At 38.5% G+C, this 27095-nt stretch overlaps 1 long non-coding RNA gene across 2 annotated transcripts in view; it reads right to left on the bottom strand.

The window, feature by feature from the left end:
* Window positions 1–16888, bottom strand: part of LOC308064855 — a 49081-nt gene extending 32193 nt beyond the window's left edge. The window contains exon 1 of one of the 2 annotated variants that reach the window (XR_013928570.1): window positions 5380–16888. This is a non-coding gene — a long non-coding RNA (uncharacterized lncRNA). The remainder of the gene's footprint in view (window positions 1–5379) is intronic. The other variant, XR_013928571.1, reaches the window with a different exon arrangement.
* Between the last annotated feature and the right edge of the window lie 10207 nt (window positions 16889–27095).

The raw sequence follows: 27095 nt of genomic DNA, 5'->3' as shown, positions 1-27095 counted from the left end.
CTGTTTCACTGCAGTAGATGAAAAGAGTTGTCATCTTCTTTCTGCTGGGAGATCTAGGCTTGCACTCTGTTGGGAGATTTGGGCCCATGAACTCTGCCAGGTCCTGCTTCCCAGTGTGCCAGTCATCACATTGGAGAGTCATGCTGGAGGCAAGCTGGTGAACAGCTAGAGGTGTTCTCCTAAGGGGACAGACCTGTTCCTAAAATCTGACAGGAAAAACTAATATGTGCTGGTGGGATCAGCAGGTCAGATAGCCCAGGCAGAAAGGTTTCTCATATGGCTTTTAATGACAGCTTAATTATGTGTCACCTGAAGTCACAGTCCTCCCTAGGATGTAATGCTCCTATCTGAGAAGCAGCACAGGGAGCTAAATCTGTAGTGTGTTTTCTTTTGCTCGATCTTAGCTAATATGTTGCTATTTCAGTAACAAAATCGATGATGGCACAGCAGAAAGAGGTCAAATGAATCTGGAGACATGTTAATACCCAAGCGTTATTGAAAGGTTTATAACCTGATACAGTAGATGAAGTACTCCTGAATCCCAGCAAATGAGGTCTCCTTCGGTGCTTAATATGCCACACATTTCCTTCTGAAGAATATTTTGTACTTCTATAGATCTTCCCATTCTACATTTTCACAGGAATTCACAACTTTAACACCTTTAACCTCATAAAACCTGCTGGTTTTATTATCTCTGTCTAACAGAAGGGAAAACTAAAACAGAGGCGGTAGAAGAATGTACTCCACTGGCACAAGGTGTCTGTAGCAGAGCTGGTGACAGAGCCCAGGTCCCCTGACTTTTCAGTCTTCCTCAAAGCCACCCCTGGATTGTAAACTAGAGAGCTCTAGTGCTTTTATACATTGCCAACTGCCCAGAAAAATCCCATGCATGATTGTTGATTACTGCTTTGTGGATTTCCTATTTAAGGGTCCCAGTCCTTACTGAAAGCCCATTGTGCTCAATGTAAAAACACAGATAGGAATTATTTTTCTTCCAGAGATTATAGTGTCTAGGTCCAAACAATCTTTAGTTGGAGAAAATCAGAACGGATGAATGGAAGACATAAAAGCAAGGTTGCATGGATACATACATTTGGAATTCCCCATCAAAAACTGTTCATATTTTAAAATTAGTAGAGGTATAATATTATAACGCATAAAGAAAACCAACCTCATACTCTCAAAATTCACTTTATACTTGAATACTATTTTTAATAGCTTTACTCTGATAGTATATTACATCTTTATTACATAGAGGAGAGGACCCAAACTAACTTCTCAGTTATTCCAGCCGGAACCTTTTTCTGTTTCAAAAAAGATCACAACCTTTCTTTCATATTCTTGAATGGCATTTCTACCCAGCATGCATTTTGGCCTACTGCCTTATATTTTATTTTATACATTCTAGTGTATGACTGAATGTTGCTACGCACAGCCATTAAGTTCCTGCTCTCTTATCACAAGGGTGTTGTCTTCAAGCAACTCCAGCTGATCAGGTCTCTTTATTATTGGCATTTTTAGTTAGTTAAATGCAACCTACTTGCTTCCACACTGCCTGCTCTTAACCAAACCACACTTTCCCAGGTGTTCTTCCTACTGCATAGTTTAAAAGTTTCCAAGATTTCCCTTCAACAGATGTTAAACTCACTGGTCTCTAGTTTCTTGGTCTTTAATCTCCTGACCCTTTTTAAACTAATGGAGTTGTATTTGCCACTTCCTAATCCTCAGGAATCTCCTTCATTTTTAAGAATGTTGGTTAATTTCATGCCTTTTACTAATGCTTGAGATAAGATGTTACTTGGACCCAGGGCAATATCTACCATAAGTGTACTCAATTTTTCTTTTTCTAATTACAAATTTTGCTTTTAACTATAGACTGTATTACTTTTGTCTCTGGAAAATTAATCCATTAATTAATCTTATTCTAAGACAAAAAGAGAGTAACTGTTTAACAGGTCTTTTTATTCCCTTGTGCCTCAAATGGTAAGCTTTACTTGCACAAAGGGAAATGAAGTTGCAGAAAGAAAGGCATCTCTCCTACATTTTGCTGTCCTCAGTGGGACTTGAGCATTTCCAACATTACTTTAGAAATGTTAAGCCATATCAAAAAACCCTCAGCCTGATCAAGAATTGTGAGATAGCCAGCAGTTAAGAATGATGGGTAATGCATTGAATAAATAGTCCCACTGCTTTTCTTGTGTTTCCTTTCTTTCAGTAAGATCTTTCCTTTCTTCAGGTAAGGAACCACTTATGACTTACAGACCAAATCAAGTGCTCTGTTGAATTGAAGCCCACGTGTGCTGAAGGGAAACGTGCTGGTATATTTTCTTTCATAATTGAAACACTTTCTAGGCCACCCTCACCTTCAGACAATTATGAAGAATGTCTCTGAGCATTTTGAGACTGGGTTTTTAACAGCCTATCCAAATGGGAGTTAAAAAATATACGCTAACAAGTTCCAAGAAGCATATTTTGACTTTTTGTTGAGAGCTATGAAACCCTTTCCCACTGTCAGTTTTCTCTTGGTACTCTAAAATCTTTTTCCCTAGTTTCAAGGTTCTTTTGCCCTTATTCCTTGGAATCTCATCTTCTCATAAGCAATATTAGGTATCCCTAAGGCTCACATTTGCAGCAGCAGTCCATACTTTATCTGATATGAATCATATCTTTTGGCTTCAGCTGCAAAGTTCTCAATACCCTTGAAATCAAACCCTCTCAGATGTGATCCGTTCAGTTTCTGAAAGCTCTATCCATGTGGTATTTCACTGGAGTAATTTTGGACACCCATACATGTTCTGGATAATATAGAGATTTGAAAATTAAGAACTAATTTTTTTCCCAGATGTGCTGGGAATTTCCTAGGATCCAAAATAAGTAATGTTTTTTTTTAAAAAAATCTAAGACAAAAACTATTGAAATTTTATTTGTGATGAACTTGTCCGATTCCCTTGTCATTATGGGCAAAGGGCTGACATCTAAGTTTATTTCCAGCATCACTAAGCAAGGGAAATGTAAAAAGCATGAAGATCCAAGAAGTGTTGATGAACTATTCTGTCAAAATTCCCACAGGAACAAAGGTCTTTAAATGTACTGTAAATCATTAAGCTTTTGCTTTTGAGTGCCATGACAGGAGAAGTCAGTGGCATTGTACATGGAAAATTAAATGACAAATTCTAGTGCTAGTTTTAGAAGGCCAGAAATTTAATCTTTTGAGGTATATTTTGCGTTGAAGAAGAACCTTAGAAAAGAGGAAAGTGCAGCAGAAAATCAAAAGGAGCATTTTATAGATGCTTTTAGACTGCCTGCTGAATTTCTACAAAGACAGAAGACTCCTCAGTTCCTCCAGTGTGTATACAGTATACTTACTAGACTGAATAAATTACAAACTTCACCAAGAAAACTAAAAACTGAAAAATACTAAAATAAAGATAAACAGCCTGAAAACTTTTCAGTCCAAAGTCTTGTACTGGTAACTGAAAGCAAGGACTGCCAAGCAGATGTTATCACTGTAATATTTTACCAAGAGGACATGAACATCCTTTGGATAAAATGGAACAAGGAACTGGAGAATTCTGAGTGTGTGTTATCTGAGGTTTTGTTTTGAAAAAGGCTTGCTCTGGGTTCATGAATGAAAAACTGAGATTGGGGAGCCAGTTGCATTGTAAAGGCAGCAGGAGAAAAAAAAAAGTAGAAAAAAACCAAGTAAGGAAAACTTAAAAGTGTGGACTGGAGGCAAAATGTGAAGGCACTGGTAAGATTTCCACAAACTTTTTATCTGAGCTAACTAAAATATTAGCATTTACTATTGTCTTACATATGATATGAAGTATCCAGGTATATATTTAACTAGATTTCAGATTTCTTTGAAATACCATTTCTGTGAACTCTTCCTCACTTTATTTATCTGCATTCAGAACCAGAAAGTCTAGCTACGCAGTACTTTAAAACAACACCTTGGGTTCTTACTTTTTTGTTTCCAGTGTTGCTCTGAGTCTTCATTTTTCATGACCACAAAAATGAAAGAATCTAAGACAACGTCTTCAGATATCATCTTGATCAGTCATATGGTCTATATATGGTCATTCTACGATTTTTTAAAAAGAGATTATCTGTTACTATCTAGATGAAAGCAATTAATCTTACATTCCACAGCTATGGCTGATATTGCTGGAATAAATAGTCCTTTATTATTTTCAGTAACATTATTCCACTATTCAATTAGTATTTACATGATTAGTGGGATGATCACGGGCTTGGTTTAATTAAAGGCAAAGGTGTCAAAATAAAATATTCAACGAGTTTAAATGACCTGACATTGAATTTACATTTTCAGAACAGATTTAGGCACTGAAACATAGTAATAGATAACATCTTAACTGTTATACACAATTTTTGAAAATGGAATGTAAATTAAGCGCTTTTGAATGCTTATCCCCTGACGTAGTTCCATGGAGTCCAGGGTCTAGAAAGTGTTTTGCAATTACCTTTTCACATTTGTTTTCTCTTGAAAATGCTGGCAAATGTTCTTGCTGTAATAGCCACATGGAAATACACCCATCTTTATATCAACTTTATTTTGTGCTGCTGTCTCCTGTCACCCTCCCACTTGCCTTCCTTATTTCTTGTCACATCTCTGAACCCTGTAGACCATCCGGATTTAACTAACTCTCTGCAACTCCCTGCAGAACGCATTCCTCTGTCAGCACATATGCTTCTCATTCACGAATATTGTTATGCATTTGATTCCCGCCTCGCCCTCACCCCCACCCACCCCCTTTTTACTGCCACTACCTTGTTGGCATTGTAAAAAGAGAATACCTTTAATGGGGCCTGAACCACTGTCATTACACGCTCCAGACAGCAACCCAGGGTGCAACCGGCATCTCACCACAAGTAGGAAATGAGAAATTCTGTGCTATAATGAGAGCTATTGAATTTTTTTACAGCAGCTTAACATAGGTTATTTAGCTCAGGTGTTTCAGTAATGGTAATGCACATGGAAAAAGCAGTGCTTTAGGCCCTTGAGGTTTTTCATCTTTCTACCACCTCAACATATGAATCAATGTAGTTCTCATGAAGGAGTATCAGTAGCCCTGGCACGACCTGATTTCAAGCTTTTGCTGTATACTTACTGGTGTTATTACTAGTACATCTTTGGTAGCTGCTTGCTTCTAGGATTTTCCTTGGTACCCTGTACAGTGGGTCCATTGTTCTTACATACAGTCTTCTCTGAGGCAAGCATCTTTTTCTTCCAAACATTTTCAAGCAATCTTTTAGAAATGCTTTAATTCTTCTCACCTTTTCCCCCTTCCTCCTCCTCCCCCCGCTAAAAAGAAGTAAACCCTTTCCACAGGAACATTTTTACTTTGTAGGAAGGACAGTCAACTCACCCTTTGGGTTCTGCAGCCATTCTGCAGCACAGCTGCAAAGACTGAAGGGCTCGAGAATGTGAGGAGAAAGCCAGTCTGGGCCCCTCTGTCTTCAGCATAGCTAGGATTTCACCCCATGTGCCCTGAAACTGGAGGTCATGGCCAATGTCTGCAACATGAGACTGGGATGAGGTCACTAATCTAATCATGACCTAAGTTTATGCTGGAATTCCTGACTTTGGAGAGACAGATGCTAAAGAAACTACTTTTGGGGGCCCTAATAAACCAATTAAACGCATCACAGTGGTGTCCTCATTCACCAGATTTTTATATTCATTCAGACTGTCTTCTCCAGAATATTCAGTAAAGATGCTGGTCTTTTTCTGACTCAAAACTGTCAGGAAAAGAATATGACTTTGTTCAATGAGATTGAACTTAGATTGAAAGTTTGTTAGGACAACAGTTATCTCCTTTAATATAACTACATATCCTGTAGCCGTATGGAAATCTGCTCCCTTCTAGGGCCTTTAGGATCAGGAAAATATTCAGTATGAAAAACAAGAGTTGGTTCAATGCCAAGAAAAATATTTAAACCTGTTCATAATTTAAAGGCATCCAAGGGAAGAGCCATCTCTTTTCTTACCTGTACCTGAGGTTACTGTCCTGTCACTGTTGGTGAGTTCGGAGATACTTGCGTAAGCCAGGAGGCTGTGGACATTCATTTGCTGAATAACATTTTTACCCTAAAATTTTATTAAAATGTAAACAGTTTTGTACCTGAAGCTTTAGGTGATATTCCTCCCAGTCCTGAATCTCTTGTGGAGGAGTTATTAGGGAAAGCTTTGACTTTATTTCAGGTACTGCTGGAATATACCTAAAGACGGTGGGAATGAGCAGAGCCCAGGAAAACAAAGTGAACAGCAGATCCTTTACTGCCACTGATGCATAGTAAGGTGGATTTTTTGTAGAACTGTTTCAGATAAAAACGCTTTGGTTTTCTTTTGTCTTCAAACAAACAAACAAAAAACCCCAACCAATCTCTGGTGTATATTTACATGCAATTCTGCAGAAATCTGTAATATTATTACTTTTCAGTATCAAAAAATTAGTAACTCTGGCATGCTTTCAGAATACACAAGCACTATGGTGAAGAGTGTAGAAATAATAGAAATGCTTACAAACAAACAAAACAAATGGACAGGTACGGGAATTCTAACCTCTTGACACTGCAAAAATCCAGCCTTCTGGAAAAACTGTGACATACACAGAAGACAGTCTATGAATTCATGTAGTATTCCACTGTGATCCTTTTTTGGTCATTTAGTTAACAATATGATGGTGTTGCAGAGTAAAAAGAGTAAATTTTCTCTAATATAGCAAAGAATACTCATCCAATCAAAGTACATCATAATCTATGTGAGGCTTTTCATTTCTAGATACATTTATTATTGCTTAATGTCAACAAAAGTGTGTTTAAATACAAAAGCAAATTTCTTTGTCCTGAGAAAGCAGATTTGTTTTAAGACCATTGAAATGTACAATGAAGAGGAGAAGAAGCGATATCTCCACTGGACTTCTTATTTTCGACATCTGGTTGTGGTCTGTTGGGAGAAATGTAAGTAACAGTTTACCACATGGATTACAAATGTGCTGAATTGCAAGAATGAATATTAAATGAAAATATCCATAGCACCTGCAGCTTTTCCAGGAGAATTCCCCTTGTGTGTTGTGGGTGGGTTTTCTGAAAAACCCCTAGTGAGATGCGAACTGCAACTGCAGCTGCTTGTAGTAGCAGCTTGTCTAGTGTTACCGAAGAGTTTGCAGATTCTGTTGCCTTCAATGAATCAACATTGATCAGGGCTGCCAACACGCTAAAAAAAGAAAGGGAGGGTTGCAGGGGAAGGATTATGATCATTAGGATTATTCCCCCAGGTTTTAGATGATCGGGAAAAATTTAAAAATAGTGATTAAGAAAAAAAAAAGAAATCAGAAAAGAAAAGCGAAGCAAAGCACATAATAAAATATAAAGCTGGTTTGATGCACCTGGGTGAGAAAGCAATGTTTATTCTGTCCAAAGGTCAGGTCTGCTTTTTTCACAATAGAAACTCTGCAATTCTGTGTTTTGCTGACTTCATATACATTTTGAATATACTGAGCCACTGTACACGTGACACTTGGCTAGATTTCAGTTGCTGTATTAGAGGGGATTAAACAGTGGAGAATGTTTCCCCCTTAGTATTATTTTTTTATTTGAAAGAGACTGAGCTAATTCTACGTGAGCATTCCTTGAAAACATAGTGGCTTATTAAGAAGCGTCAGACTCCCTACTTTGATTTTACCCTCCAAAGAAATGGTGAAGAACAGACTCTGCATGCTCCACATCTTTTTATCTGGTCTCTCTGAACAGGACTTGCACATTTAGGCATAGCAAAGTGGAAATCAAAGGCAAACCAATGCTGGCAGCACAAAAAGGGAATTGCTAGTCTTTTCTCTGGGTTGTATAATGTCAAGATGGTAAAACATATGAATGACAAGTGGTACTTATTTTTTTTTTCTGTAAGAAAAAAAAATAATACTTTTAGTTGCGTGAGGCTGCCAAATTACTCTGTTCTGGAATTTGTGTAGGATCTTGCTGATATTAAGGAACAGTGAAGAACTTTACACACATTTCTTTGTAGCTTTTTGATAAAAGAGGTGAGCAAGGAAACACCAAGTTGTGCAGGGATTAGAAGAGAGTCACATGGCAAACTCTTGTTACCCTGAGGCAGCCTTGGTGGGTGACGGCCTCCAAATGGTAGGTTCCCCCTGGAGGTGATACTTCTACCTCTGGTTCTAGCCTGTTGTACAAGTATTTGGAGCATGTCTACAGAAACCCATTGAATCGAACTGCCTATACACTGCTCAAAGTTTTGTATCCCTTGATTTTATATCCCTGTAAATCACAGTCTGATGCTGACAGACAGGATATGGAACATACCAGATCAGTAGTAGAGGCCCCAGCTGGGCGCCCGACAGCATGTGTCCTGCCATTGCTCATGTGAGTGTTAAGGTCCACAGCCCGAAACGGAGTGAGTGAATCAGAAGAGGGAGCTCTAGCTGTGCTAATAAGGCCAGAAGGGGACTTGTGTTGGAGTATACCCAAAGTAGTAAGAAACAGCTTTCCCTCTGGTTTTCATGGAGGAGGAGGAGCTGTATTCCTTTCTGCCCCTCTGGAAGTCCATGTTTTCATCCTAGTTTAATAGCTCCCAACAGACTCTCTAGCAACTTATTGTGCTGCACTTCTTGTCTCCTCCCTTACTCTTCTTTCCCTCCCAGGCATCCTACCAGGAAAGACTCCAGCTCTCCAGGAGTCTCTGATGGGAAGATTTAATTCAGTTTGCTTCAAACATTTTAATGTGTTCAGTTTCTAAACCTATTGTGCAATATCATATTAATCTACACAAGGGGACTTCTACATGATGCTCTTCAGAAACATTGCAGAACGTGGGACAATATCTTTAAAGGTATCAGAACTGTAAACTTTCCCAAATAAGGAGCAAATATTGGCTGTCCCTTACAATGGAGTGAGATGTGGGAGAGAAAAAGTGTTTCCTACCCAGTGTGGCCTTTTGTAGGCACTTCCTTCCTTATCGCTCTTTTCCCTCTCAAAATGAATGAAGGATCAACAGAAGTAAACAAGTGTGATGTTGCTTATGAGTCCCACTGACCTGCCACTGAGAGGCACAACAGAGGAGACTGCAACAAGGAACAAGGGCTTTTGTCTGCTCAGAAGCTTTGGGAGATGTCTGGTATGTGGCCTTCGAGGAAGGGCCATGGTGCCCCATCCCAATCCTGTCAAGCATAGTGTTCAAAGGGATGTGCAGGCTCCTTAAAAACAGTGCCAAACTGACAGTACATTAGTGTTCTCAGTGTTTCACAAGTAATTTGTCTAACATTTTACAGGCAAAATTACTTTCTGGAGATTCAGCTAAACTGCTGTATTGTGTGCTAGACAGAAACAGTTTAAGAAATAGAGAAATGTGACTGCATCCTTAAGTTCTCTTGTACAAAGATTCCTGAGTTTTGACAAGGAGCAGGTGTTCTGCATATTGCTTACAGTTCTTCTTTTTGCTGCTGATTATTGTGTCATTAAAAATTGAATTAATCATACTTTTTAGCCCATTGTGAGGGATACAAAAGTTAATAAAAAGCTTGACTGATCACCATTGGAGGTGATTCAGCTTTTCCTGGGGGAGATCAGTGGCTTTGATTTTACATATACTTCTAGCATACACAAGCATACAGTCATCCAAAGCCTGTGGAGGATGCTACTGCTCTGCAGGGATGCAGGCAAATTTAGTGACAAGGACAGAAGTTGCAAAGGGTCTGTCATGTGACGTAGACAGAGTTGCACTGGGCAGAGCTAATCAGAGAGACAACAAAGATACTGAAAAGAAATCTCCAGTATGAAAAAGTTAGAAAGCAACTAGCATCAGAATACCAGTTTTATTGAACAGTGTGCCTCTGTGTAATAGGAGTGTGCCCCCAAAGAGCTCCTGTTGACAGCTCACTGAGGCACCTCCAGGGCTGTGGTGGTGCTCCCTGCAGTGGGCTCCTGGTCAGCTCTCCAGGGAATTGACACCTTCAGCTTCCAACACAAAATGCGAAGACATTTGCTAAAATGTGACTTAAACAATAAATACAGCAGGCCAGCGTCATATTTTTTCTCTCCAACAGACACCATTTTCCTTGCTAAAAATACCTTAAGTGGACACCTGCATGTGAATATGTGGCAGAGCTCATGGGGTTGCATATAATGAGTAAGGTAATTGGGAGATTAGCAATTTCTCGTTTGGGTTAGTTTTTAATATTTCATCATGAGTTTACTGGAAGTGTGCAGCTGAGATCTATATTACCATAATGCTTACATGTGCGGCTTTTAATGGACAGAAATTGAAAGAACCTATCTTTCTGGTTAGTGAAAACCATAATTACTCATTATTTCCTGCTCCCTACTTTAGCACACTCCTTGGAGCCTGCTGGTGAGCTGCATAGAGGTGTTTCTTTTACAAGGGTTATTATAGAGACACCTGTTAGGATTGATATAGTTATTGCTGCATCAACATTTCCATTGATTTGGTTTATGACCCAGCTGTAAAAACTCCTTTTAGTCTGAGATTTGATGAATGATGACTGAACCAAAGAGTGCAGGCAAAATAATGATTGTAACTTACTAGAGGGCAACATCAAATTAGATGAATGAGGCATAAAGAAGTTTCAGAAGTTTGGTATACATATTTATAATGCAAAAAGTATTTCTTTCCACAATGAAAGTTTCGAAGTTTTTTAGACAAAGCCTAGTGCCTCTGTGTACATTTAAAAAAATAAAAAATAAAAAATCAGGGGATTTGAAGCAGAGAAATGGCTCCTGTGCAGGTTGGTTGATTATTTTGCATTAGGAAATGCTTTGCTATTTTAGTGGAGAATTCCGAAAAGGCTATGATTTAAGGTATAATGCCCTTTCCGTTTTGGCCAGATTAAAGAATCATTTGATACTCTACTGAGGAAGGTGGAAGAAATATCACCATCTTTTCTCCTTTATAAGATGGGTAAGTAGTATGAAAATCATAAAATCTCTCTGCACTAGTGTTTATTAAGTGATGGCACAGAAGTTCTGCATATTCTGTCCCAAGACAATCCACAGGAACAAGTGACCCATGTGAAACAAAACTTTGTAAGGTGCTTCATGTACTAAATAATTTGTCTCACCTTCCCCCTTCTCTCAGGGTCCAAAACCACAAAATGCAACCACATGTTTGGGTAATAGTCTTCCAAACTGAAAAGAGGACCATTAACAGAGGGCAGATCTGTTTTTAAGCTTAGAGTCAGCCATTATAGCAGTAACAGACATGCTCCTGCAACTGGTGTGTCTCATCCCTTCTGTGGCAGAGGTGGAGGCAAGTAATTACAGGCTGGGAGCAATTTCACCTGCAGAGTAAGAGCTAGACTACAGGAAAAGATGACAATGATGTCCCAAGGATGTGAAATTACAGAGAACTTGGTCTAAATATCTGAGATAATCCACATCCCTTTGAAAGCAAAGGGTGATGCATGGGTGTAACTATTGGTACTGAACCTGAGCTCATTCATTGCACCTGACTTGGGGCATGCACTGTTAGTTCCATTACAGTATATTGTAACTTAATATTTACACATGGAAATATCTGAGTGAATGGCCTCAGCCTGGGTGACTTATGCTACACTCATCAAGGCAGTCAATCTCCTGGAGAGTTCCAGATTTGCTTAACTCCTGTGGGTTTGCTAAATGTGATATAAATAATGGGGCTGGCATCACTTTTGTCAACAAGAAGAAAAGACTGATTTACATAGTAAAAAACCACCCATTTGTGAAGACAATATTGTCTAAGGCAAAATGTGAGAGCTGGGGTCTCAAAGGATGTGGAAGTTTAAGAAATTGTGAGATCTGATCCAGAGTTCGCTGAAGTCATGGAAAGATTCCCGCCCCCCCCCCCCCCCCCCCGCCCCCCACTGGTGGGTATTGAATGAGCCCCTTGGACCAACAGAAATAGAGGAAGAGCCAGAAAAAAGTTATCATGACAGATCAGAAAGATGGCAACAGCACTCACAAAAATATGAAAGGGTAATAAATGTGATGTAAAAGTAATGCTTTTATTTTAATAGTTGGCATTCTATCTCATAGTCATCTTGGTTAAGTGCCAGAGTCAAAGTATTTAATATCCATTAGGAGGTTTAGGTCTGATTTTTTGATCATTACTCACTTTCAGTAGCACATGTTCATTTGGTGTTCTTTATATGGTGACTATGGCCAAGTTCTTGCTGGCATATTCCCTATTGGACACCAGTGGAGAATTTACTCCAATAGTCTGTCCCTGGAAGTAGATAGATTTAGTTTAGCAAATCTTCATTAATTTCAAGTGATGGACAGGGTTATGTTGCATGTATTAATTCTAACAAGTTTCAGGTGGAATAAGATGGTTATACACATACGCGCACACATGTACACACACACACAAAAGAACCATATGTAGAGTAAGAAATATGTATTGTAAAGAAGACTATGTCACTACTTTTATTGAGCTAAAATTAATCAGAGACTGAGCTATGCAGTGAAGAAGGAGCTGCTTTTTACAAGACAATAGTCTTCACGTGAATTACAGCAAAAAGCAGCACAATTTTTTACCTATGGTCTTCACAGCTCAGATTTAAGATGGTATTTAGACAACTCATTTGCAATCAGTGGGAAATAGATATCTTGATCTTTGTACTTGACTGGTAGAATTTTGGACTAAGTATTTACATTTCTACTACTCTGCAACTCTAGCGAGGTCAGGATGCAATTTTAGCCATGGAGTTGTTCATTGCAGGTGTGTTGTCACAGTTCAGGCAAAAGATGCTGCCTACAGGCTTCTGAGAAGGTGATGGATGAGAAAACTGCACTCTTCTGCCTGCTAAGGACCAGTCTAAATGAGGTAAGGAAAGAAGTGGAAGGGAAACTGTGCTTTGGCAGAGAATAAATCTCTGATCCCTCCTTTTCTTTCTGGGAACTTATCTGCTTCAGACGCAGGCCACAAAACCACTTTTAATTTCACAACTTACTGTGGAAAAGCCTTATTGAAGCAGAGTGAAAAGCAGGATGTTTTTATGCATCTGTGAATGTAAAGGAGACATTCTGAATTCCTTGCGCTAGCCCATCAGTCACTTTCTATCTTGCTTGGATAGGAAAAAAGCAAAATCGTATGAAAAATGGCGGGCAATGCTTCCTTTTAAATGTTATTCAGGAGAAAAACAATCCTTGGCATACCATGTACTTTTTCTCAAGTGTACCTCGATACTGTGTTCAAATTACAACTCTGAGATCATTAATTTCAACTTAATAATTAAAATGGTATTTAATGTCTATAATGATTTTTACTTTAGCTTTGCCTTCTGAATCAAATTTATAAAACCCTTTAAATTTACATTTGAAACTAATCTTAGCAGGAAATTAATATGCAAAATTTATTGAGTGCAATCTGTTCTTACCTTTTTTTACAAGAAGAATGTTCTTTCTACTTCTGCACGTGAGGTAAGAATGGGCATAAAAGCTTTAAAAAAATGAAGAGAAGTGGCATCTGAAAATAGAACATTAAGCCAGTTCCTAGCATAGGACTTGTAAGATACAACATATTCTACTGAATCTTTAATACCATGTATTTCTTGTATATTACCTTTCATCAAATTTCAGTTTTCAATAATCCTTACAATTTCCTGAAAAGGAAGAAAAGGTGGTTGAACTGGGTTAACATAATTTTGTTTGATGAAATCAAAGTCTGAAGTCAGATATTTGAGAACTAATGTATATCACTAAATGAAATCCTTTCCCACTTCTTCCAGTTTGCCATTATTTGTTCTCAGATAAGAGTTACTTTTATGACTGGAGAATCTGTCATCAATTCTTTGATATAATTTAACTTTCTGTGAATAAATGAATGAGGTAATAAAATTCAGCATAAGGAAAATCAGACAGTTTTAAGTGAGAAATACAAGCAGTATTCAGTCAGTGAGCATTTCTTTCTGTCACTCCACTGATTGCCACCCTTCCAGAAATAAAAACTGCAAGCAGGCAGCTTTGCCTAGTATGCAGAGTGACTTCTAAGAGCTGGAAGACATTTCCTTCCAGCTGCAGGGTACAGAGATAATCAGCCTTCGAAATCAAATTATGACAAGGTCAAATCACAACCAGGGTAATTTTCGGTATTATGCAGCATAAAAATTACATAGGTAGTTGGACACAAACATTCATTCTCATTTTTTATTCTATTTAGATTGAAGATGTAACATTGCTGTTTAGTTATAATATTAGTATTATTTGCTGTAAATGCTCATTCATTGTCAAAATGGCAAATATTTTATTGTAATAAACATTTCACATTTTTTACTGTTTTTAAGGCAGTTTAGGTATGTCTTGAAGACAATAAACTACACAACAGATTATTCCCTTTTAATTTTTTAGGAATGATAATCAGCAAAGAATATTTATGTGGCTAGATATCCTCATGACCAGATAGAAAAATGCAGAACTTATTTTCTTGATTGAAAAGAGAGTTCCAAGACCACACAATTTCAGGTAAGGGGCATTCTAGGAGAACAAGACAATATATTTGCTATTAGAATGAAGTAAGCTATAAGGATTGTTACAGCTAATACTATAGAATGCATTTTTGTGCATGCTACGGTGCCACAATGTCAATATTACCCTAATCATTCCAAAAAGTTACAAACTGCTTTTTGTCTGGGGCAGAGGCGATTTGAAAGGGAAAAGGAGTTTTCCGATTTCAGTATCACATTCATGGTCAGGGTCATGGTTCATGCACATTTTTAATATGACCAGCTAAAAATACACAGATAATAACTTAGATAATGCAAAAAGTAGGGTGGTTTTGGGTTTTGCTTGTTTATTTCTGTGGTTTGTTTTTGGTTTTTTTTATACAAATGAAGATCAAGGTCCACTTGTAATTTCTGAATTTTAAAAAACATTTGACTGATAGAACAACTGCTTTTCTGTGATAAGTACATAGTGTCCATGACGCAGGTCCCCTTTAAAGCTCAAGAAGGCCTCTTTCACCTTCCAGTGTAGTCACTTTTTCAAAAGAATTTCCCAGAATTTGGTTGCCAGACTTTAAGTCTCCGGTGACCCCTTTCTCATTGCTCTGTTTTCAAGTAGTATATCCTTTTTATGAAATTTGGCTTGGGAATGATGCTGACCTTGAAGAAAGTGAGGTGAAGGATTTTAGTGGTTTGTGCCAGGACTCTGGCTGCTATTCCTGTTTTGTAATCACCTTATCTATGAGGGGTTTGTATTAGCCAATCAAACTAACAAAATAAATAAATAACGCAGTATAATACACAACGTGTTATTTTACTTTGTTAAGTTTTGAAGGATTTTTGGCCGTAGATAGTTGGTGTGGTTTTTTTTCCTGATATCATTGCTAAGGCTTATTAAATACCATTTTTTATCTAGCTGAAGCGTGTATAAGAATTAGCGAGCTAAAGTGAAACCCACCCATCTCCAAATACTTAGAATGAGTCTATGCCTACTTACTAAGTCAGAGCCACAGAGAGCCTGTGCTTGTGTTTAGCATTCAAACTGCTCTTCCTAAAAAGCATATTACAGGCTTAATCCTACTTCAGACTCAGTTGATTTGAATTTGGCTTTAGTTCTTCAGTTGCATTCTGTACAGACTGATTTAAACAGTGTATATGTTATGTCCCACCATAACCCACTTCATCAAGCGCTCTGAAAAAACAAATAGCATGTAACCTTGAGTTATAAATTAATTCTGATTCATTTACAAATTACAAGGGTGACAGTCAAGACTGTTTGTTGATCAAGCATGCAGAATTAGAGTCTGTTCACTCCAAATATTTTTATTATTTTTTTCACATGGGTTCATTTAAGGACCAGGCTGTTATAATCTTACTGATGCTGAGCAATGCTTTATTCTACATGTAGTCTGTGGTGGTCTTTCCAGTGACAGTTGCTTGGCAAATAACCATGTTCTTAGCCACATCGCAATTACGGATTAGTTTGCTTCAAACTGCACAAGTCAGCATTGCTACAGGTTTGTGTCTGTGAAAGGTGTTGATATCACACAAAAAGTGCTGTACAGAAAAGAATTTATGAACTCCTTACAGTAAACTAAGCACACTTTGCTGCTGTTTTTTGAGCTAAGTTCTTCAGAACTTTATTTTACTAAGCAGCTATGTGGTGGTTTGGGTTTTTTCATATTGGATATGCAGAAGGCAAAACAAACCTAATTTGTGGAGATTCTGATTTTGTTTGCTTGGTGGATTTTTCCTGCAAAAAAGGCAGTGGGTAGGACAGCACTACACTCCATAACACTGTGTCTTGCAGCTTTTGAAATTTCCAGGTGTTCTGCAGTTGAGTGGAACTCACAACCTTGGGTTTTATGTGTGAGCTTCACCTTGTGATATATAGGGATAATAGGAGTTTCAGAAACCTTAACACCAAGAAAATCTGGCCATTCTGCAAGTTTTGAGGAGAGGGAGGGTGGGAAAAGAGACTGTGACAAGCCCTACTCTCTGCTGCTCAGAAATCCCTGCAGCCAGATTCGAGACAATGAAACATCTTCAAAAGGTAAACAAGCAATCCCTTTCAAATGAAGTACTGTCTTCCTAAAGTGTGGAGGAGAAAGATCCCTTTTCTCTTTTAAATTGATTGTTGAGAGCTTCATTTCTGAGGTTGGAGATCCTCCTTTCAAGCACACACACGCATATGCGTGCACAACATATTTGTGCCTACAATCTTTCCTTGCCTAGGGGAATCAGTGAATTATGTTGTATTATTAAGTGTTAATAGCTTTAGTGGCGGCAAAAGGAAACAAAACAGATCTAACATGAAATTGCTTCTGACAAAGTCTCTGCTTTGCATATAGTTTTGCACAGTTCCCATACTTTTGGTTTGAGAAAAGAATAAAAAATTAAGTAGATGAACCTTTTGAATAAGTTGCACATGAATATGAAAAGATGTTCTCTGACTACGTTCCTAAGATAAAATGCAGTTAGGTCAGTGCACTTTTGGGGCATGAAAAACAGAACAAAACTAAACCCTTTTACTACATTATTTCCTGTTGTGTAAGCTCTGAGAGAAATCAGAGTTTCTCTTTGTTGAAAAATTTCAGACAAAATGCATAACACGGAACAAAGTTCTAGGGAATCATTTGCAGCATCTTCAGTTTTGCAACACTTATTTTACATGGCCAGAATTATTGCATCCCATGCTTCCTAAAGTTTTGCTTCTGCCTGGCAAGGAAATAAACAGTGATTCAAGAATTTCGACATATTTCTGTGGAAACCTTTTTTTGTTCATGCCGGTAAATTTGTAATGAAACATTTTAGTTTCTGAGAAGTTAGGTTGTGTGCATCTATAAAAACCTTGTATCTGTTTGTACCCTTATGGATTCTTTCACTGTTATGCAAGGTAAATGCATGTTTTGTATAAAACACTTCAACTATATCCATGTTAGTAAATAAAATGGCCCAAATCCATTGTCACCTCCTGTGCATATATTACGTTTATGTAGTTAAAGTCTCTTTACCCCTTTGCCTCCAAACCATCATATTGAGATAAATACCCAGCCCACATTATCTCCTGACCATGCCACAGCTAGAGTGTAGGTTAGTGTCAGCCAGTCTGCATGAAAAATGTGTCAAGGTTCAACCCTGCCATACCTGGGTTCACACTGTGGCCCTGGTCTGTGTACTGCTTTAGAGGTAACCTAAGAACGGAGTCACTATGGATAAATGATTCCCTGAAAACCCTGCACTGATAAGTAGGGAAAACAATGTCTAAACAGATAAGCAAATAAAGGTTCAGGCTTTAGGATGAAGATGGGGTGGCATAGGTGACCCAGCCATGCTCTTCTCTTTCATTGCTTCCCTCTGAATAAAGGAATTGTTGGAGGAGGAAAAGGTGGGAGAGGAGTACGTGGTCTTTCGCTCGTGTCTGTAACCCCTGAAGCTGCTCCAGTCAAGGTCACTATTGCAGAAGTTTTTACTTTAGAACTAATAATAATGTAACCAGTTTTTGCTGAAAAAGGGGTCAGCAAGAAATTGCACCTTGTTCTACTTCCTGGTAAATGCAAGAGTTTGGATGCTCCAACCTGACCTACCAAGAGTACACAGTCACCCCGTTTTTCTTCCTTCTTTCCACTCAGTGGAAGAGGCAAAGGGCAGCACGGAGCTAGCTGGGTTAACGCTATGAACATTGCAGCCAAAGTAATTCTGGAGTTTTCCTTGTTTCATTCCAGAGCAAGGTACTTAGGGACAGAATATATCAGAAAATCTGCAGGATTTTCATCCTTATTGCAAAGGTAATGTAGCAGTTGTACCACTTGTATTTTAGGGACTGAAATAGCAAAGGAATGGATCTACATATTCTTAGCAGGGAATAAAGTGGGCAAGAGGTCTTTTTGATGTAAAAAAACAAACCAAAACAAAAATACCTGCATAAAAACTATGCATACCATGTACGGTACATGCAATTTATCACCATTGTGAGCAGGCTGGAGCGAGCTAAACTTTCCAAACACTGTTCTTGCTGTGGAATGCAACCATTCTTCATGATAGTCTTCAGGGCATAAGTGTTTCTAAACCCAAAGTGTTTCACAGCATATTTTAAATAATCAGTCATCATATTAAATGTTCTCAGTGACTCCAGTGTTTCTGCATTTGAGCTACTTATTACGGAAAAATTACAACAGTAGAGAAAATAACTATTTCACCCCCAATACTAGATAATCAAAACCGTAAGTATTTTCTCTCTCTCTCTTTTTTTTTTTTTTATTCCAGTGTGGATTTCTGAAAACTTATAAATAGGCTGGACATAAATACAAGTCTTAAAACAGACTTTTAACCAACATTGTCCTTGAAACTCTAGAACTAGCTAAAAGACAGCTTTGGGTACTGTTATAAGTTCTCCTGATAGGGAAAACTGTAAATGGTGGTATTTAGACCTAAAGCATCTATACAGTATCATTCACCTCAAATTAAGTAGTGTAAGCTGGTCATTGTGACTCCCTGTGAAGTCACTAGGAAGGGAAATGCACAGAGGCACACACATACACAGGACAATTAATTCCCCATCTTTGAGACATGTATTTTAGGATGGAACAGGTTGCACTCGGCAACTCTACTTATCCCTTGCTATTGACTCAAGAAAGAACATAAATGATGAGCTTGTCAGGCAGTGCTTCCTTTCCGCCTCACACTGTTTTGGAGCAGTGTGCTAGAAACTTATCAGAAGATATGCATGTTACTGCCTAAATGCTCAAAAATCAAATTAGGTGTATGACTGAGAAATTACTATTTGAGACAGATATATATATATAGTTACATAGAGCAAAAAGTGTCTTACATCATAACAGATAACAGATAAATAAATATAAATAATATTATAATAAATAAAAATAAATAAATATAACCTCTGGGTACTCCTCTCTTACAACAACTACAGGATCTACACGTATGAGGAAGCAAGAAAAAAGGACATGTGGATTTTTTTGTTTTGCTTTTCTTAAATATTCCAGTCTGAGAGAGATGTAGTACTTTGCTTCTAGAGGGAACTGGAATCAGTCAAACAGATTCTCCTCTGTTCAGCTGGCCCAGTGGATCCAACTCTGAAGCTAATTCTTAGGATTTAATCAAATTATCACCATGTTCAGTGGAATTTTAGGTTCAGTCTGGACAACACAAATGAGACCAATTGTCAGACAAAATGATGAATGAGGTGCTAAAATGAGGTTTATGGAACCATGAGGAACATAGTCTACATTACTCCAATTTATGTAAAACTCACGTGATTTCATGTTTAATAAAAACATTAGACTCTCTGAGTGAACCTTAGGCATAGTTTTGAGTGAACCTTGGCTGATTTATGCCTTACATTCTCACATGATTTTGACAAGGAGCCAGATAAAATTTGGCGGTTTTGACTGTATTTCATTTTGAGTTTATTTGGATCCGAAACACAAGCAAAACTTGTAGCTGTGACCCCCCCAGAAAGAAACTGAAGAAAACAGTGGACCCAGCCCTCCATAAAATTAAATGATGGGTTTTCACATAATTCTGACATAAAGATGTTAGAATTAGGTGAGATGAATCTGTGCTCCAGGAACACCACTACTGGTGACAAGAAGCACCACAAGAGAGAGCAATAGCTTCTAGCTGTAACCCACACAGACACTAGGAGAGATATTTCCATATTCTTCTCTCAGTTGCTTCTTCCACACAATCACTGGAAATGGTAGAGCTTTTAACACACTGGCCACCCAGCTGTACCCCTACACCAATCTCCTCATCTGTCTACCATGTACCACCACTTGCACTCACCCGAACCAACTTCCTAACCTACTTAAGGTAGATTCACCTAAAGAACCCTTCCAGTCCACAAGCTTTTGCTTCCCAGAGGCTTTTTGTCTCCTGAACCTGGTCCTGCACCCTCAGGCAGGAGTACAGATCTTCTGGCAGAGGTGGGAGCGCCAAGATGTTTCTGTACTCAAGTACTTAGCTGAAGGATCTGTCTGCAGCTCTACTGCATGTCTCCAGCTAGACAGACCTGGTAGCTACTGGTGTTATGTATCATTTCAGCAGCCTGAAAACTTCTACACCACACTAAGCAAAGCTGTGTATCTACTACTAGCTTTCCCATCCCACCAATAAACTTATGTCATGCCAGGGAGGCATGACACTTGGAATGAAGTTTTTTCAGTTTTGCAATGTCACAGGCATAACAAACAGTACAAATACAGATAAAGACAATTAAAGAGAGAATAATTCCCTGCTCAAGAGAAACAGGATTATAAGAATAAAACCATTTACATACACACACAGATTTTATGTCTAATTTCAAGTCAGTTATAGTTCATTAATGTATTTTCATTTCTTCCAATGGATCACATCTTTTGCTGTCTTAGCTGTAATATTGCCAGTGACGGTGAACTGAACCATCACTGGTGATAACAGTTCTGGTGATCCATCTATGCACTGCAACCCACACTAAATTCACTAACTTTCCTTTACACCTTCAGGAAGCCTCTAGTTCTTCATTATTGTTTTCAGAGCTCCATTAAAAAAAAAAAAAAAACACAAACAAACAAACAAAAAAAGATCTAAAAGGCTTTTCCAGTCATTTAACGGTATGTCATTTAACTTTCTATTTGTTTCTGATCTTCCTTCTCACAGAATGCAGTTCAGAAGATTGAGATGTTAGAGACTTTAGTATCAAAATAGCAACAAATTATACCTCAGATTGAAAAAAAAAATACATGGTGAAAAAACAATATGCAGTCTGACAGTGATTTTTCTCCAGGAGATTTCTTCTCAAATGGTTAGATTTGTAAAGGAATTACAAAACAAAACATGCCTTTTACTAATGGTTAGTAGTAGTTTGAAGGAATTAACCATGTTTTCTGGCATGTATCATTCATATGTATGATTTAAGGAATGGTCTGTCCAATTTTAACTCTTCAGAGTCTCAAAGCACATCACAAGCTTAAACATGACAACGCTGCAGGAATCATGAAGAAGCAGGTCATAAGCAGGCTTAGAAAACTAGCTCTATTGGCTTAAATGTCTCTTAGGTTGAACTGAGGAATAAAGAAGTCATGAGCCATCTTAAGGTTTGTCCAGTAAAACTGGCAGGGGAGAGAATGAATGACAAGTTGTGCTCTGCATTCTCTCACTATAATTAATACTGTAACAGTATTGCTTATGAAATGACAAGAAAGGGAAAGCTTTTGCAAGGAAACACAGCCTTGACCTCTAGCAGGAAGAGTTCCTACAGCACAAAAAAATTCATCTGACCCCATTAGATTAGTGAACTTTCACCCACATAAAGAAACACACTAGGATAAATGAGATAACTCAGATGATCAGCTTCCCGGTAGTGTTAGCTATTTAAAATGGATTGATTGGACACTGGTGTGAAAGAGAACATTTAAGTGATGGGGAGAAAACAAAATAAAAATGCACCACCTCCTCTACTTCCGCCCCACCCCACCCCCATCCTTTCCTTCATCTCATTCCGTCCTTTACAACAGAAGGGGGGATGACTTAGCTAAAACATTTCCTAGAAGGCATGAAGAAGGGACATAAAGATTTCTAATGATGGAGACTATGTACAATGAACAATTTCAATTTAACAGATGAATTACAAAATATTAGGACAACCCCAAAATGTTGTCACAAAAAGGAACTATGAATTCAGAATGAAGGCAGTGTCTTATGACCAAAACAGGCAGGTTCTCCTGAAAAAGCTCCAGGTCGGAGAGGAAAAATCCACTTCATACGTTTACACTGAATGCCAGTATGCACCAGCCTAAGGGAGAGAGAAGGAGCAGACTATATCTCAGACTACAGTGAGAAAGAAAATGTAAGCTCAGCAAGCTTTCCAAGGTGAGGCCAGGCTTTGAAGAAAGAAGGGGAAATAAAGGAAGAGAGATGGAGAGGCATTACATTGCCAGACCTTTGCACTCATCATAGCCAAGATACTGGAACAGCTAAAAAGGAACTTTGGAGTCAGATATATTTTAAGTTTCTGTTTTCATATTTCATTTTTTGTTTCCAATTTTGCAGTCAGGAATTCATCTCACTGCTTGCTAGGACACATTTGTTTCCTTCTTTAGGCTTGTCTTGTGTTAAGAATGGGCTGCTTTGGCAAAAGGCAAGCTATGGAGACATAACCTGTGATGTTGGATTAACTATTGCTGGACATTGTCCTTTGCCACGTGATGAAGGAGAGCAAGGGAATTAGGATGCAGAATGTCTTGAGAAGTTCCTGCTAGACACAGCCCCCGCATGGTCTCGAAAATCAAGTTTCTCAGAAACATAACTCAGCCAACAAGGAACTGTGTAAACCAAGTACATGAGTGCAGAAGAAGCAAAGTGGAAATAAGACATTAAACAAGCCTCTCTTCTAACTCCCCCAAACCCTTCCAGATGTTAAAACAAGTAAACAGCACGTGACAACTGTGTTTTATTATTAATCCTGGTATTAGGGTTAACTTTACCCTGCTTTTCTGCCTTGTCTCCTTATTATTACAACTATCGCTTGAGATTCCAAATGTGTTAGTTTTAGCTTTATGTTAAAGGTAAACATATGCACTAGGTCACTTTTGTTATATAGTGAGCAAGATAAATTTTAAATGTAGTCCTACTCAAATATAGCTGGTAATCTTTGTATTTTAACAAACAAGAATGTGTTCCCCTTTGTGTTGGCAACAGTGGCAGTTCTTATGTGTAATACAATTAGCACTGGTAGCTGAAGTTCCCCACAAGGAAATGATTCAAGACATATGATAATAAAAAGGGGGGGGGGGGGGGGGGGAGTGGGATGTGGTTACAGCAGCAAAAATCTCACTTATTATGGTTATGTCTTCACTGTGGAGTCACTCATCTGCTGCCCCCCGTTTGGCAACAACAAAGACCTCTGAACCAAGTACAGTGATGCCGTGATCTAAGCAAGATGAACTGCAGAGCTGTAGGTTACAATCTGTGCTTTAATTATTTCTCCTCTTAGTCTGATAAATAGCTTACTTTGCAGAGAGGGTTCAGACATCCCTCCTGTGCCTTACACACAGTTCCCTCTTTTCTTTACTCAGTTCATAAGAAAACAGTCTCTTCAAAACCACAGGATGTCTCCATGAAAGTCCTGTCTTACACCTGTAACGTAGACCTAGTTATTGTTATTCTGTGTATCATAAAACACTATCATATAGCTAAAGTTATTGGTGCAACAAAATATGAAAATGGTACTTACACCAGCAAGGATTAATCTTCCTTCACTTCAAATATCTATGGTGTAGGATATGATCCATAGGATCTAATTTAGGTGTCTATGTGACACTGAGATGAAGATAATCCTAAAACCATCTATTCATTGTCTATAGAGAGGCCAGCTGAGATGTAGACTTTTACATTGGCTAAGATGAATCCCATTCCAAATGACTAATTTCAGCTGGGAAAGAGCAATCACTTTTTTTTGCTGCCTTGAGCTCAGATCATTGCGTGTCAGAGTGAGTGCTGGACTACAGTGTTAAATAAATTAGCTGAGGTCCTGAGAGATGCAAATCAGGGTGGAGCACAAGCAGTTAGTCAGACCCTGGTTACCTGCCCTTCCCCAGCTGAGCCAGATCCCTGCTGCGGTGGGAACCCCTTCCTTTCTCCTTTCTGTGTGGTTTACAGCAGCCTGCTCATTAATGAGCATCTGCCTCAGCTGAAATGTGGTTGTCCTAAGATTAATGTTTGCCATCAAGGTGGAAGGTTAGACCAGAGACAGTGGAATAAAAGATGAATGCTTGTACAGGCAAGTGCCAGACAGTAGAAAAAGTCGTCATTTGCAGTGGAGTCTGGTGTGAACAGCTCTTTTTTGCTCTTTCCCACTACTATTTAAATGAAACTGCCTGAATTCATGCTGACTGAGCAATGAGAAGAATACTTGTGCAGGCAAGAATCTGTCTGCACCAGGCAGCAATGGATTTAGCTAAGAGATTATAGCTAGGAGTTAACAAATGAAAGCCCTTCCTGTTCAATGCTGCAGCTTCTGGAGATCCTACAAGATTCCACATAAGGGAGCTAAACAGTCTCCAGATAGGATTGTTTTCTCACTGGAGGGATGTTGGAAAATTACTAGATTCAAACATTTTGAAAGTTAAGGACATAAGCAAGATTAGACCTGATAAATAGACAGGTGATTGATAAGATGAAGCAGAGAGAGAAACCATACAGTGTCACAATACTTGTAAACACTGAGCTTTAAAGACTTGAGTATGTAGGCATGGGATTACCATTTCAAATGTGATTTCGCATCGTGTTTGTTCTGCCTAAAGGTTTCAACAGTGCAAGTTGGATCTGCCATGAACAGTTCATCTCACAAACCATAGAGTTTAATTAACCCTGGAATCAGTCAGTCAGCCAGACAGGTACTCATCAGTTCTTCATTGTGTCCTTTCATTTTCAAGAAAAAACAAAACACAGACATTGGTCAAAATAGATTTTCTTACAGAGTATTGTGGCAACTAGTGGTTACCATAGCTAACCATCATTACCCATCTGAACACCAATCCACCAGGACAGATGAGTGGCCTGTTCCTGGGCAACAGGGGGAATTGAAGTTACTCACTTTCAGGTTTGATCTGGCTGCCATTCACACAGCTACACAGTTCAGTTTGTGTTACTTTACTTATATTCTCTATCACGTACAAGAATGCATAACCCAATCCATTTCAGGTACCTGTTCGCTGGGTGTAACCACCTTGTTTGTGAAGTTTGTTAACTACACGACAAGGCATAAACTGTGGCAAAATAATTTCAACATCCAACAACCACACAATACCTTATCTCACATTTCAGCAGACAAAAGCAAGACTACACCATTTACCATTTTATGTGTGAGTAGACCCCAGGCCATAAAAATCAAATAAGACTCAACTAGGAAAAAATCTGGGCTAATGGAAAACTTATGTTAGAAATGAAGAAACTCTGTAGGGCCAAGTACACATTGATTTCATAATCCAAGCCCTGTAAGCTGCTTTTCCATTAGCTGGCAAAGCATTTCTCCAAGATTTGCCTTGATAGAAAGTGCTGTTTTTAACATGATAATGAGCTTAGGATCATTTCTTAAATCCTTATCACAAACAGAATTAGAGCTGAAGTAATCAGAATGATATAACTAAGATTTACTTGTATCTCCTCTGTTCAGTTAGTAATGATCAACATAGTGTCAGCTAAGTCATGTCTTCTTGTGTGTTCAAACTCTTAGTTATGACATTGCCTGAAAACCTTTGACAAGCTGGGACATCGCATTTCCCCATGGATGCCCTCGAGGCTGATGAAAGTGGTTTCATCATGAATTCTGTTTGTAGGTTTGCATGCCTTCTCTATGAGTATGATGCTTTTCCAAAAAAAAAAGTATGATGAGAAGATCTATATGGCAACTGTTTTCCTGTTCCTGAAGAGTTTATTTAAGACCTTGTAACTGACACTAAAATCTCTGGGTTTGTATACTTGAAGAATTTTGGACCATCTTCATTGCGACCCTGGTACTTGTGAATGCTTGGGAAAGTTAATAGTTGACATTTAGTTACATTGATATTTGCAACAAAACATTGTAATAGACAGTGTTTGCCAATTCCCTTTACCATGGTCTGTGGATGGTCTAGACAATTCTGTTTCCAGTGGAAAAAAAATATATATTAAGTATTAAAAGTAAGTCTGATCTATGGTTCGTTGGTTTTAAAGCTGGAGAAATGATCATGATTAAATCTGAGCTTCTCCATCACCGGTAGATTCTCACAAACCTTTTCGCTCAAGCCCATAGCTTCATGTCAACCTAGAAATGTTTTGGGGTTTTATTTTGGCCGGTTGTGTATTTTGGGAAGGGGGGGGGGGGGGGGGGTGTGTGTTTGTTTGTTTTCAATCTGATTTTTAAAAAAAAAAAAAGGAAAAAAAGAGCAGAATTTCAGGGTTTTAGCTCAATAAACTGGAACCTGGAGTGGTCAAGTGGCTTTGCCAAAGCCAAGGGACAAGTCAGTGGCAAAACTAGACCAGCATGCAGACTTGTAACTATGCACCCCATGTCCTCATTACCCCAGCAGACATTCAGTCAGACATCTCTGCTTTACAAGATAGGTGAGTACCACCAGCCTTGCGGGATCAATTCAGAAGCCAGGCAAATGCACAAGATCTGAGACATAACTGAGCTCATTCAATAGACTAAGGAAACCAGCAAATGAGTTCAATACAGCAGCATGAGCAAATGATGGAACAGATGAGAAAAATTTTGATTTACTGAATTAAAACAAATTATGTAGATATAGCTTTGCCTAATGTTCTTCTGGAAATCACGTGTTGTCTAGTGATGGGTTTCTTTTTAGTATGGACCCCTTTCCTATTCACATTTCTGGACTACAGAAAAATGAGAAGCATGCTATTTTCATTGAGGTTCTCAATGATTGAATAAGGATTCCAGCGGTACTCTACCTGACGTTTTTACCATCAGAGCAGATACTCTTCACCTCCTGCAAGCCAGAGGCCTCTCCAGAAATTGTTGTAACCACCTGCTGAAGTGCTGAACTGAGCTTGTGAAACTGAGGGAAGGAGCTGACAAGACAGTAGTGCTGTTAACCAGACCTATTTTCTTAGTACTTC

Source organism: Falco punctatus, assembly GCF_963210335.1.
Source record: "Falco punctatus genome assembly, chromosome: 5".
NCBI classification, from domain to species: Eukaryota; Metazoa; Chordata; class Aves; order Falconiformes; family Falconidae; genus Falco; species Falco punctatus.
This window is presented reverse-complemented; position numbering and strand designations above follow the sequence as displayed.